The sequence below is a fragment of the Crocodylus porosus genome, unplaced genomic scaffold (assembly GCF_001723895.1).
Source record: "Crocodylus porosus isolate Cpor-Errol unplaced genomic scaffold, CroPor_comp1, whole genome shotgun sequence".
NCBI classification, from domain to species: Eukaryota; Metazoa; Chordata; order Crocodylia; family Crocodylidae; genus Crocodylus; species Crocodylus porosus.
This window is the reverse complement of record NW_017728886.1, coordinates 41025509-41031089: the sequence shown is the minus strand read 5'-3', so window position 1 is coordinate 41031089 and position 5581 is coordinate 41025509. Positions and strand designations below refer to the sequence as shown.

Sequence of the window (5581 nt, the reverse complement as noted above, 5' to 3'; positions counted from 1 at the left end):
CCAGGTCGAGCAGCGCTTTGCCTCTCGTTGGCCCATAGACTTCTTGAGTCAGGTAGAGGTCATCCACGCATGAGAGAAAGCTTTGCGGCCGCTTGGATTTTGCTGAGTGATATGGTAAAATGTCTACCTGGTCATTTGGAACATCTTCAGTCACTGCTGGTCATTCCAAGTGATTAGCGTGATTCATTCCCACCAGTCCAAGCTGCTCTTGCGGGCCCAGAATGTGCAGATGCTGGTCCTGAGTTTTCTCAACACAGCCCAGTCATGTTCCAATGCATCTTCACTTTCTGCTGTGTTTTCCCACCACGCCTCGGTACATGGCCATTTTCTTTTTTGCACTATTCTTCTGACAGCTTGACTACATGCTAACACTGCAAATGGTAGAATGCTTATCTGGTGGTTCCTGATTACTCTCAGTGAGGTCACCAGTGCATCATGTTGCCATTTCAGCACCACAACCCACTCCTTTTCCTGCTCTATCATCCTCTCCTCCTCCTGCTCACTCATGTCCTCCAGATGCTCCATGTCAGAGGAGCCTTCACTCACTGCATTTTTCTCCATTTTCCACTTCCCATTCCTCACACATTTCCTCCTGATTCTCCGCTTGGCCCCTCTGTGTCATCAGCTGTCGCATGTTTAGTATATCAACACCATCCCCCCCACACCAGCAGGGGGTGGGGGGTTGATCTCTGTCTACCTAGCTGCATTCCATAGGTGACCACTGTTTTTTTAACAAGTAGCCCTGGGGCACTGGGCGTCTGCAAAGCCATGCTCTGATGCATCAAGTTGTTGTTCAAGACAAGTTGCAAATAGAAGATTTTGCAATAGTCCTCTCCTATTAATGTTGGACCAGCCAGCTGAATACATTACTGAGGTCTACAAAAAACACTGTGCTTCTGCAATAAATGTATTTTATCCAGCAATAACAAAAAGGCCATCATTGTGGGACTAACTAGGGGGTGACAGGCCAAAACACAAGCAGGCAGGGCAGGTGTGAATCGGTTTTGGTAACATTCCTGGGTATTGAGCAGCCATCCCAATGGACAATGGCCTGTTGTATGCCATGATCAAGCCCATCAACAAATCTTTTGTTGGTAAAGGTATACTTCTTCATCTTTCAGCACAGGTAATGGCTTCACAATCATTTGAATTTTGATGGCATTTGTATAAAGCAGACCCCCAAATTTTGCCAGGGACCTTTCACGAGTCACTTGCTGTTGACCATGAGCTGCTTCCCCATGTCTCAGAAAGTGAAGGCCAGCAGTATGGTGGTCACAGAGCAGGAGGCTGATACCTCCAACACTCATGGACCTAACTGCACCTGGGAAGAACTGCAGGACTTAATCAATATTTGGTCAGAGCAAAGCATCATAGACAGCCTGGAAAATAGTAGGAATAAGCTGTTTATGTTGCCATTGCAAAAGCAATGCAGGCTTGAGGGCACATTCATGACTAGACCCAGGTCTGGTGCAAGTTCAGTGCTCTAAGATCTGCATTTTACTGTGCCAAAGCTGTGAACTGTTGTTCTGGGGCAGGTCACACAATTGCTCCTTTCTATGACCAGCCGTCCATCATTCTCTCCAATGATACAGCTGACACTTCGGGTATGGAGACTTTCGGGACTGGGATTGAGGAGAAGGAGGAGGAGGAGGAGAGCATGCTGACAGAGGCAGCTCCTCCTCAGAGCTGTACAGTGAGCATGTTGGCGGAGTATGGAGACTGCTCCGTGCTCCCAGGGGATGAGCACTGCCAAGAACAACAGCAAATCACCCTACACTTGATCCAAGTGCCAGTGTCTGCCTCAACTCCGGGGAGTAACAGAGATCAGCTGGAGGAAGAATGGGGATAAACCAATGTGGTTCCTCTTCCCAGAACTCAATTATCATTTTGTGTTCCCGAGATGCAAGAAGATGCGTGACAGGTGACTTGCAAGTATCTTGTAATGTGCCTCTTGTCACTGCCAGGCACTGCACTGCTCCGGTTCATGTCAGTTGTACTTTGGGAACTGGCGGAGGTGGGGGGAAGTTACATTCATGTGGAGCTGGTGGTGGGTCACCGTGCTGTTTTGGGTGTGTGTGTGTGTGTGTGAAGGGTTTATGCCATTGTTTTGGGCAGTATGAATGGTGGATTCTCTTTCTGTGCCTGCACGCATTTTCTCCACTGCAGTGTGGCTGTGGTGAGGTGCGGGGGGGCAATGGTGGGGTGTAGGTTCCTCCTCTTGGGGGAAGAAAAAGGAAGACGTTTTTGATTTGTTTAACAGCTACTGCACCTGTGCCTGATGGCGGCCGGGGACATGCCCCACAACCGTGGACTGTAGCTTGCACTACAGCAGAGCACTGCAGGGATATGTGCTGAGAAACCATAATGGAAGCTTTGGCAGAGTTGACACAAGCCAGACTGTCATGAGAGGAGGCCTAATGGGACAAACTCCACACATCCATGCGTTCAGATGATGTCATTCTGAAGAACAAGGAGAAGTTGTTAGAGATGGCCGCGGAGTCCCAGAGGTCATATGTCTTGATATGTAATGTCCTGGATGAAATGGTGAAATCCAAGTGTCAAAGCACGTCCTGGCTGAATTCCTGCTTTAAAAAGCGGAAAGTGAAGAAAGGCAAAAGTAGTTCCCCTCGGCTTGCTTCTGTCCAGGAGGTAGCCAATACAGCTGAAATGCACTTGAGCAAGGGGAGGGCCCTAACACTGCCACCAGGGCCAGATGGCCACCACTCTGGTTCAGGGTGATGGTGGGGTGAAGACAAGGAAGACCGAATAACTGAAATGCATACAACATTGATTACAATAAAAAATCATGTTATCACATTCCCATGAAGTGTAAGTGGCGTCTCACCCTTCACAAACCATGCACATTCTGAACAGGCTTTGGCTTAAGCAGCCCCCTGTTGCCCCTGGGCTGTGGCCTCTCCCTCCCTGCCTCTTGCCCCAGGGCAGGGGCCAAAATATGACCCTGCTTCTAGCGGGCGAAAATCCCTATCGCATCTATAGACACACACACATGTGCACACACACACACTAACACTACTATATGCTTGATTGTAGTAAAACTGATCAATATTGATCAATATTAATCAAACAAAGATGTCTACATTATTTCAGCTGTATAGTGATTTCCCAATTGAAATAGATAGCATTTCAATTTCTTGTGAAAAAATAACAGAAAGAACAAATGCTGATTTGTACTTGCTCCTGCTTGATCGATTGATTGGGCAGGGGAGGGGGATGATGTTTTGGAGATGGGATAATGGGAAAAACAAAAGGCGAGATTAGTAGGCACCCATAGGGCGAAGCTTGCATGGTCACAGTGCCCTAGGGACATCATAGCCATCTCTAGGGTGGCCGTATCATGACAGACCAAAACAACTGAATGTTCTGCCATTACCATCACTACCTGGTTCCCTGTGGTCAGCTGTGGTGTGGAAGTAAGGGGAGGGATGGAGGCAGGGATGGATGAGCTGAAAAAGAAGTGGTTGAAAATGTTCCAGGTTCTGTGAGCCCGCCCTTCACGGAACCATGAATTATAATACAAGAAAGACTTGCTAATCGATAAGGGTCCATGCATGCCTTCTTGACTGCTTGCTGCTGGGGCTGGAGCTGGGGAGGGGGAGTGGAATGCTGGCTTCACCCACAGGCTCTCCAGGATCACTGTACATTGGGATGGTGGGAGGTGAAACAAGCATTCAGCCTCCGATAACAGCACACCCTGGAACTCTTTTCAATAATGCCATGACTCCATAAACCTCTTTTCAATAATGCCATGACTCCATAAACGGCCCCACCCAAGCAAAGCATTCCCACACTGGCTGAGGTAAGCGCAGTCATCAGGTTTGCCAACCCATCCTACACAGGCCTGATTAACCATGCCAATCTGCCTATGAAATAAAACAGGACATGCACACACACACACACACACACACACACACAAATTACAAAACTTTTATTAACAGAAAAAGCAATACTTTTTATCAAAATAAAATAAAAAGACAAAGTAGAAGTACTTAAATTAAATAATAGATAATAATTAAAGTAAGGAAAATTATATATAACTAATAATTTTAAATATTAAAGCTATTTCTATCCATACAAAATATCTCTACATCTCTATATAAAACTATCTCTATCTACACAAAATAGCTATACAAAAACTAAACACTTCCATTTTTTCTTTTTCTTCTATCCTTCATTGGTCAGAAGACGGCTTGCTACATTGTTCAGAGAGAGGGAGAGGAAAGAAGACATGAAACTGGGGAGGCGGTCGATATGTTAAATGGCATGTCTGACAGGCGGTGTCCACCTGCACTGTTTTCCATAGTTCTGGAATGGGAATGTTTGAAATAGGAAGGTTTGAAAAGAGAAATGTTCAAGGAAGACTTAGGGTAGGGGTAGAAAACTCAGACTCAAAACTTTGCAAACTTACCATTCTGCTGATGCCACAGCGCTGGGTAGCCATGACCCCTACAGGTGCAGCAGGTGGGGGGCATTGGCAGTGGGTACATGAGAGCACATACATTACAGGCGGCAAAAACTTTACCGAGGGATAATTAACTACTACTTGTTGCACACCAAGGGTTTGCTCTTGCTCGGCCATTTTCTTACCTGTGTATATTTAAAATAATATATTTTGAGAGTCATTTCTCAATCAAACCCAGGCCTGGTCAGCTGAGCGGTGGGAGGGATGGGTTAAGGATAATACATATGACCCCTGTGGCTTAAGAGCAGAAAAAGCTTAGCAAAGGAGCCTGGCAGGGTACACAGAGCCCCACAGCTGAAGGTTGCCTGAGTAACAGGCTAATAAGGTAATTAGCTGGCATCTGCAAGTGGTCAGATGACTGGAAGGAGTCAGAGGCCAGGGCATATATAAGCTCAGGGCTGAGGCTGGCTGGGGGTCACTCTCTCTTTGGCAACTGCCAGGAGAAGGAGCTCCTGCACAAGAGAGTGGCCCAATGCATCTGGCTGCCTGCTTTGCTACCCCCAAATGCAATAAGACTCTAGGGACTCACAAGGTGCCCAGAGATAAAGGGGTCTGCTATTCTAAGGTCCTCTTAAAGGGGCAGAGTGCTGCCTTTATTATTAATGTTATGTTGTAGCCCAGCGGCTTAGGTTTGTGTTATTGTTTGAACTGGTGGACCGGGAAGAGGCTGATAGGGGAGGAGGAGACCTCATTGAGGCACACAATTGTGTAGAACCCCAGCACCAGAGGGGTGCTGTCTCAGGGACTGCAGAAAGCCCAGTGCCAGAGGGGCATGAGCTGCAAGGGCCAGGGCCCCAGTAATAAGAGAAATTTGTGGGCTAGTGCCTCAATACAGTGGGTCTAAGCTAGAAGGCCTAGCTATATCAAATGGGCAGATTCTGAGTAGGCCAAGGCCCCCACAGAGCATAATAGCAATGTAACGCCCACGAGGCATGGGGCATGGTAAAGGGATGGTTGGAGCCATGCAATTGGCCCATAACGACTGAGGTATCTCGTGCAGCACCAGACTGAAGAGAGGCATTGCAAAGGGCCTACAGATCAAAGAGCTTGAGTAAGGCTCAGTGAACCAGGACTAAGTGAAGGCTTGTGGGCAGCCTC

At 47.4% G+C, this 5581-nt stretch overlaps 1 long non-coding RNA gene across 1 annotated transcript in view; it reads left to right on the top strand.

The window, feature by feature from the left end:
- LOC109308600 overlaps positions 1-5283 on the top strand; it is an 11663-nt gene extending 6380 nt beyond the window's left edge. Inside the window, exon 3 of the long non-coding RNA XR_002100649.1 lies at positions 5049-5283. This is a non-coding gene — a long non-coding RNA (uncharacterized LOC109308600). The remainder of the gene's footprint in view (positions 1-5048) is intronic.
- Positions 5284-5581: the final 298 nt, after the last annotated feature.